This window comes from Gavialis gangeticus, unplaced genomic scaffold (assembly GCF_001723915.1).
Source record: "Gavialis gangeticus isolate Ggan-Ray unplaced genomic scaffold, GavGan_comp1, whole genome shotgun sequence".
NCBI classification, from domain to species: Eukaryota; Metazoa; Chordata; order Crocodylia; family Gavialidae; genus Gavialis; species Gavialis gangeticus.
The window spans coordinates 95,091,825-95,100,734 of record NW_017729034.1 but is presented as its reverse complement, the minus strand read 5'-3'; the positions used below and the strand labels follow the sequence as shown (position 1 = coordinate 95,100,734).

General features: G+C 42.3%; 1 long non-coding RNA gene across 1 annotated transcript in view; it reads left to right on the top strand.

Moving 5' to 3' along the window:
• Positions 1–8,744, top strand: part of LOC109304355 — a 10,491-nt gene extending 1,747 nt beyond the window's left edge. Inside the window, exons 2-3 of the long non-coding RNA XR_002099372.1 lie at positions 5,859–5,864; positions 8,732–8,744. This is a non-coding gene — a long non-coding RNA (uncharacterized LOC109304355). The remainder of the gene's footprint in view (positions 1–5,858; positions 5,865–8,731) is intronic.
• Positions 8,745–8,910: the final 166 nt, after the last annotated feature.

Here is an 8,910-nt window from a genome sequence, read left to right as displayed (position 1 = left end):
AAATTTAGGCATGATTAGCCTAAAACTAAAAATACTATTACCATTAGCCTAAAAATAAAAATACCATTAAAAATAATGGTACTTCCCTTATTTGGTGTGATGTAGCCCAAACTTGATAATATATAGAGCACACAGAAGGGTCTATGTATTTGCTCAGGCTTTTGGGAAAAGGGGGAAAACACTTGGAACTAATATTTGTGCGATACAGGAGAATATTTCTGGATTTTATTTTATTCTGGAGTCTCTTACTGATTTGGCAGAATGGACTTTGTACTGTTGTGTGGAGGCTGGCTTTAACATTTTGGGAAAGGTTCCCACACCTGGTGTTTTTTGTATATATTGGGCATGTCTACACATGCCTCTTTTAGGTGTGATTGGCCTAAAATTACTATTTTAAAGGCACATTAAGGGCACACACATATAGACCCATGTCCTTAATGTGCCTTCAAAATGGTGATTTTAGGCTAATCATGCCTAAATTTGATGCCTGCTAAGGCAGGTATAGGTTTTAGGCACGGATAATTAAGATGCTTTAAGGGACCTGTAGATGTCTTAAGGTGCCTTAACACTGTATGCCAACCAAGTGGACCAGAGCCAAGCCCACAGGGCCCTGCACTGCCACTGGATGCCACCAAGAAGAAGCAGTGGTGGGTGCTGTTCTTCAAGGTGCAGATACTGGAGCTGGAATGGAAGTTCTGGCAGCAGCAGTGCCTGTCAGTATGCCAAGTCCTAAGTCTGTCGCCTTAGGCTAATGTGCATTAAGTTTAGGCATGCATAAATTTACAAGTGGACATACCCATTGTCTTCTTTTTAAATAGTTAAAAATAATTAGTTGTCTGAATTGAATCAGCTAATATATGGTTCCTGCAGGCTCAAATGATCCAGTATTTTTTTCTGCAGAAGACATGGCTCCAATGCTCATTCCTTTATCTTTAAGTATCTAAGCAATAATATATTCTTTAAAATTTGTATGTAATGTTTGTGAAATCAAAAGAGTAAAAAATTCATTTTCCAAGGTTGTTTATGTTTTTCAGTTTTAAAGCAAAGGTCTCTCTTCTCTTCCTGCACAGGTCAAGATTTTGAAAAAAAAGATGACAAATAAATTATAAATCTTGAGAAAATTGCTCCCAGACAATATAAGAAAAGAATAAAAGACATTGAGATTGTTTTGACTCATGCCTTTTTGTTTTTCCAATGAATGAAAGATTTCCAGCTGCTCTCTGAATGAGATAGACTAAGCTTTAGAATAAAATGAGATATTTAGATAAGTGAAGCACGGGCTGAATTGACACTTTGACACTTTATTTTTGCTTTAGGTTTTCATTTTAATACCTCATAGAACATTTTTCTCAGTGGCTAAGATTGTAAAGGAAAATTGTTGCTAGAGTACTTATACCTTGGATTATCCTGGATTCCCTATACATATTGTACTTATACATATTGTACAGGATATAAAATGGGAAATGAATTGTATTATGTGGGTTGGCAACAGTAGACCAGAATTGTAATATCTTAATACACACAAAATGTAATTTCTGTAGAGTGTTGCTACCATTATTTTATGCAATACGCAATATGCCTTGCTAGACATCACAGAGTGTGAGCAAGCACTTATGGGACCCAGTTTAGGTTTAAGTGGCTTACTTTAAGACACCTAAACCTGAACTAGGAGCAGTAGGTATAGACATTCGCCTCTGGGAGAAACACAGGCAACCTGAGGGTAAGTAATTTGGAGTGTGGGCAAGGACTGGTGGAACTTGGGTGGGGGAGGGTTTGCCAGGTCCAGGGGAACTGGTGGATCAGGGTAGAGGGTATTGGTGGGTCCGTGGGGGGCTTGTTGCCCTATCCAGAAGCTAAAAATAGTTGGAAGTTAAAAATAGCTGGTTCAGGGTCATGGGCATAGGAACAGCATAGCCCCAGGGCTGGGGCAAGTAGCTGGGCTTTTCTAGCCCAGGTGATGAACTGTAAATGCATAGAGGCATTCACTAAACCAGGTTAATCCATTTTAGATCAAGTTAATCCAGGTCAGTCTTAAATTCACCTCCTGAGGTGAGCTAACTTTAGAGCAGGTACACCATTGTTAAGGCAATTTAGGCCTGGTAAATGCCTGCACACCCAGACATTTAGACTGACCTAACATTGGTTATGTTGATCTAAATATGGCAGTTGTAAGTACCCACATACAACACAGGGTGTTTACAGACATTCACTGCACCCCATCAAGAATGGTGCGTACAGGCATTCACCAGTGCTGGGACCTGCACAGGAGCCTCCAATCTAATAGGTAGAATAAGCCAAGGTAAATAAATCTACAATGAAATGTAAAGTTTTGCCCAAGGTAGCATAACAGGCCACTTACCTGCTAGGAATAAAACTGTGTTTGATTTCTTGAAACACTGATGCTAATTGAAAAACCAAGAATATGGCTACATGAGCAAAGTAAACTACTGTGTGACCTTATGTGCTTTAGCTGTTCCGTAACAATTGCCTGGGCCCCCAACCAGCAGTAAGAAGGAGATACTTTGCCCCTAATTAAAAATGGGGCAAGCTACCATGGAGAATAGACATATTCCATACCCTAAAATTTCTGCCTTTGCTGTTGGTAATAAAATTAGAGGAATATATTTCATTAGAAAGTTGTCCTATTTTATGAAGAACTTCCTTGATTCAGTTTACAATTAGCCATGGTAAAATTTAAGTCGTGTGTTGTGGGCCTGCTCACAATTTGTTTCATATATATTTGTATGCATGTGTGTGTGTGCATATGTATATATACAGGTTTATATGTATATATACGGGTTTCCCTTGCTTTATGCTGTACATGTGTTCCCGGAAAATGATGCATAACTTGAATTCGCATAAAGTAGTGGTCTCCAACCTTTTGAAGTAAGAGATCACCTTTGGCATTTAAAAGCAACCCAAGATTTGCTGTGTGCTGCCTCCCGCACCCAGCAGGTAAGCCTGTGGGGAGGGAAGCAAGGTGACAGATCGAGGCAGAGGGAGAAAAAATTATTTGGGGGTGCACCTCCCTAGCAGGTAAATCCTACCCAGATGGGGCCTCACTCAACTTATCCCTGCTCCTGCCTCTCCAGCACTGTCCCTCACCATGGGGGCCTTGATCTAATCCCCACCCATTCCCTTCCCCACAGACTGACCTGCTGAACTGGGGCATGCACATGCACGCATGCATGCAGGCACTCAGCCCCCCACCTTAGCCTCAGATCAACTACAAGAGGCTCCAAGATCTACCGGTGGATCGAAATTGACTGGTTGGTGACCACTGGCATAAAAGGAACCCACTTTACAATGTAACAAATAGGGAAATGTTCCAAGACCTCAACTGTACTGACCCCCAGACCCATTTCTACCACTTTTACAAGACAGTTTTGGTGCTTACCAGCAGCAGACAGTACACATAAGCACCGGGCACTATCATAATGGGGGTGGCAACTACAGAAACACGTGTCACAGACAAGTGGGAGGCACAGATTCACATTGGAGACTATATTTTGGTGTGCATCACTCCCACAATGCAGTGCACAAAACAGCTGACTGAGGGCTTCCACTACACCAATTGCATAAGAGTGAATTTACCTTGCATATAATGAATTTTTGGTATAAAAAGGGTCATCGCATAAGAGTGAGTTTGCACATACAGAACCTGCATAAAACAAGGGAAACCTGTATGTGTGTTTATATCTCTAACTTATTCTTACACGTACACAGAAAAGGAAAGAACTAAAACTGTAAACTGAAAGATTAATGTATCGCTGTCCTTGTTCAGCTAAAAGGCAACTGAAAAACAGAATTTTTTTTCTCTGCTCAATTTACTCAAACCCAGAGGAAGTTTTAAATGAAACCGTGCAGTGGATTCCTTCAAAAGCAAAGGTTTCAGACAAGCGAGAGGCTGGTGGTACTGCTTTCACCTTGTTCAGTTCAAGCAAAGTGACGCACCACTCAGTTGTGGAATGGGAGACAGTCATGGCAGGGTCAAGCAATAGGGAGGGGAGTGTAGGCTCTTTTGTTCTCTACTTTAACAATGTGGCAAAGGAAAAATGTACATACACACACACATGCATATTCCTTCCAGTGCCTGCCAAACTACGTAACCCTTTTCCTTTCACATCCAAGAATGACTCCATTCATGAGGCTGTTTTTCTAGCATTAATTCCATTTGTTATACATTCTCTCATCATCCTCCAATCATAAATTGTGTAATATTAACTAAGTCAATTTTTACAAGAAACAAAAAATCATTGCCAGTTCCCATAAGTCTTTCTGATTCTTCAAAAGTGTTCCATGCATTGTAAAAAGAGGAAAATCTTCTAAAAGGTAAGTGATTTCTAGTGTATAATGCAAACATTGAGAGGAAATAGAGGAGAGTGTTAGCGTTGTCATCTTTTTCATGTGCTAAAATAGGGACAGGCGTGACACAATGATCCTTAGTAATATCTATGAAGATAATTATGCAACCCAGTGCTTTGTACACGTAACATTTAGGGTTAGAGTTTTCATCACTGGTTAGCTCATACTTTTCCTTTTGTTTGCAAATAGCTCTCTCTTTGATAGACTGTCCTTTCATGTTATCTGATGAAGTGAGTTCAGGCTCATGAAAGCTTATGCATCCCTGAATAAGATATATGGTGCATCTCTACCCTGCTTTCTGTATGACTTCAGACTAACATGCCTAACCATCTTTCTCTAGCTTATTCTTACATGGGTGATTTCTTGCTTTTATGATATGAAGAACACTTATGGTTTTCCAGTATTTCAGAAATTTCTCAAGTACATAGAAGCATTTCTTCTATGTAAGAAAATTTCTCATGGTACGTAGAAAAATAAGAAAATAAGAAAAGTAAGAAAATTTCTCATGGTACGTAGAAGCAGCTCCAGCAGGGAGGTACCATATGTTCAGAAGGACTGCTGTATTCTTCTCCAGATGGAAAACATTCTTGGAGTTCACATTCTTGGCAGAGTTTGAAGGCTAAGTATAAATCTGAATGGTAAAACTCTCCACATCATACTTCATATGCTTACATCTATGTTGGCTTGTGTTAAGCAAGAGAAGGGTGTTGCAATTTATTTGCAACAAGTTCAGTTGTGATGCCGAAAATAGGGACAAGCAAGGGCCCCTCTACACATGCAGGTAAAGATGCAATGGCATCTAATGCAGGATCCACACAATCATGCCTCCTGCCATGCCACATGTACATAGCATGAAGTACAATGATGGGATTCTGCATTAGATCCTATTGTGTCTTATTGTCAGTGCAGAGGGAGCCCAATCCCAGGCCCTGCAGTGGGAAGAAACAAGTCCCCATGGCTAGGAGCCCGCTCAGTTGAGAGGCTCCCAGCCTTCGGGGCACCCCATGCAGCTACCCTAAGTGTGTGTGAAACCCTTGGGACTGGAGGATCATGGCTGCTGCAATCCCCATAGCCCCAGGGGTTTTGTGCACTGCCAGGATAGCTGCATCCACCAGCTGCCAGGACCTAGAGCAGGCGTGGGCAATTATTCCGGCCCAAGGGCCACATAGGGACTTTTTATAAGCTGTTGTGGGTTCAATCAGCACCTCCCTGCCCCCCACAACAACTCACCAAAACTCTCTATGGGGCTTTGAATGTGTGGGGAGCACTGTTCTGGACCAGGACAGGCGTGATCCGCAACCTGAACATCCTGCCCTGTGGGAGCAGGGGAGGAGGGTGTGGTGGCAGCAGGGGGGTGTATGTGGGTGTGCGGAGGGGGCATTTGCATGTTGGGGGGGTCTACCCAGGAGCCAGCCACAGGTATGGGGAGGGGATGGTGGAGTATGGGAGCGTGGAGGGGGCCGAATGTGCATGTTGGGGGGTGGGTCTGCCAGTTGGGGGTGAGAGGGAGGTGGGGGATGCATACAACAGAACTTGCCCAGTCAGCAGCTGCCCCTGCAATGCTCTACATGGGGATGAGCCCTGCCATGGCCAGCCAGTGCCATACTCCCACCCACACTTGCCAGTCCTGGCCTGGGCCCGGGCCTGCGCCCGGGCCAGGGCCCCAGCCAGCTCATGGCTTCTGGTGGGGCTGTTCCCAGTGAGGCTGCAGCCAGCCAGGCTCACATTGTCACTGGGAGGTGAAGGGAGCAGAGCAGCACCCAGGCAGCTGCAGCCGCACCAGAAACATTTCCACTAGAAGCTGCACACTGGCTGGGGCTGGTGGGTCTCTTCTGCTTCCCTTGCCTACAGCTGCAGTGACTGCTGCTCCTTCTTCCACATTACTCTGGGCAGATGGACAGGAAGCCTCAGCCAAGCGGCTCCTTATACAATTAACCACTTAATTGTGTAATACCTGTAATGTGTAGAGGGGGCCTGAGTGACAATTAGGACTGTCCAACAGAGCCATATTAATGCATAGTCAAACTAGGCACACACCTAAGTGAAGAAGGGGCCCAGTTGTGCTTATTTTGCTATGGCAGTACTGCTGCAGTGCTGCTCTGCTCCTTTTCTCTTCTAAGGCTGAACTGACTAATGTTTATCACATGCAGTTTCATTCTGAAATTACTTTTTGCATGCTGCTGTGGCCAAGATAATTCTGAATTCAGAGATGTCTAGAAATCCAGCTTTATCTCTTACATTAGGAAATAGATGCTGACTATTGTATGTGAATAGTGCTTGGTAACATATAACCAGATTCATTATAGCCTATTGAGAACACCATCCTCCTTGTCCCTTATAACTAGATTTAGCAAAAGAAAAACTTGCATTTTGGCAGAGGGAGGGATGGTTTCTCCAAAACCTTACATCTATCTTTATTCTACTTCCACAAATTATTTGGTGGTATTGTGGACTTCTGCAGCCTGATTATCTCTTCATATATACTCAGACGTTTCTCTTTGACTTCAGAAAATTAGGTAGTCAGGCCTCTGAAATAGAAGACCATACTGCAACTTTGACTAAATCCAAGACCAAGCTTTTACTACTGCTAAATAAATAGCTACTTTTCTCTTTCTCTCTGTTCCTTATAGTTTTCTTTAATCTTTCTCTAATATTCATTTATTGCTTCCGGGTTCTCATTGTTTCTCTCATTTGCATTCAAATGGTTTAAACTCTTCCTTATTTACCTTGAGTTCTCTCATTGTCTCTGATTCTCTTTGCCTATTTATTGCTGTGGATTTGCTGTACAGCTAAAATGTTTGGTATTTTGTTATTGTCATAACAAAACTGCTAAGGAAATATGTTTAATTAGTATGCTAATATTGTGCCAAGAGATAGGGATGGGGGCATGGTAGCTTAATCAAAATAAGCTAATTGTATATGTATTTAAACTACTGTGGGGGCGGGAGGGGGAAGTAAAAGGTACACTGTAGATGTACTTTTATGTTCTGTAGCTACAGACAGACTTTACTGAAACTGTATAAAAATGATGCAGCACAACTTTCAGTAGCAAAAGTGAAGGTGATCATGTTACTCATTAGTAATAAATTCATCAACTAGTGTAGTTCATTCCAAGTAGTGTCAGTCATATAAGTTAGTGACTATTTTCCAAGTTCTCCACTTATGTAGGTGTATGAGAGCCATTCAGGAAAAAAACAAAAACAAAAAACCACCATTACCTTGAAGCTAATGTCCCATGCATTTCCTATCAATAAACAAGGTTTGTTTGTTTTTTGTCATACCTTTTACTACTAATTGTATATTTGGGAGAGAATTTAAACAAGCTTTTGAGCTCAAACTGCCTTTCCTCAGGTCTCCTTTCTTGCATGCTCTCTGTTAGGTGTCCCTTATTGTAAGCTGATTCCACCTTTTCTTGTTGCATTTGATAGATGTCGTCAGGCTTTTTTAGCAGAAAGTTTGGATCTGCTGCCTAGTTACAAAGTATGTCTCTGGCTTGGTATCTTTTTTAGGATAGTTTGTGCTCAAAAGCACTAATTTTCCTCTCAATTATACAGTTGGTCCTGTAAGAGATATCATAAAAGGATGTTTACCTCTTGTACATTTCCTAAACCATCATGGCTACAGCATCACTCTAAAGCCCCTTTCCTATCTATTTAATCTGAAAAAGTCAGGCATATTGCCAGTTAAGACCACCTCCATTCACATTTCAGTGCTCTTAAATCATACTACTCAAACACCCAGATGGATTCCCTATCTTCACATCAAATGCCAGTTTACACTTTCAGTATATAACTGTAACTTTGCTTATGTTCTCCGTGTTTGACTTTCTATATTGTGTAATGGTAATGTATTCTTCATCAGCATAACCTAATTGTTATGCATGTTTGGTTCCGCTACTTCTACTGTTTTCACTGTTTGTTGGCTTCTGTTCACTGTTTGGGGTTAGTCTGCAATTTAACAAGATCAGATTTTGTAAGCAGGTGAAAGGTGGTAAGCAGATAAAGCAAGCAGATAAGCGCAGGGTCAGGCTTGTCCATACCTAAATGATCCTCCATTCCCTTTGCAAGGAGGTAAGTACTGTAATCTATAAATTAGTTTTTGAAACTGGATGCCACTCAATTCTCAGAAGTTATAGTGGGCTGCCTCAAGCCCAGAAAAGTTGAGAATCACTGATGTAAGCACACAAATGTTAATACAAAATTATACCAAAGCCACTGGCAGGTCAGCTCTCAATGGCCACATCCAGATGAGCGCATACATTTGATTCCTCAAGGACAACTAGCAGCAGCACAAGGTGTGCTGATGCTAGATGTCCCTGGGGAATGCCCATGCCATGTGCCATATGGCATGCAGCAGGTTACCCCAGGTGGGGTAGGGGAGGCTGGGGCCACCAACTGTGCTGGCCCCACTATCCTTCCCCGGGGGACAGAGAAGCTACAGCCACATCACTCCTGCATCTGGGAGCCTGGCCTACAACCAGAATGTGGCTCTGGCCAGCCAGGCTCTGGTTTTGGGCAGCATGTGCTGCCTCCATGTGCATCCCTC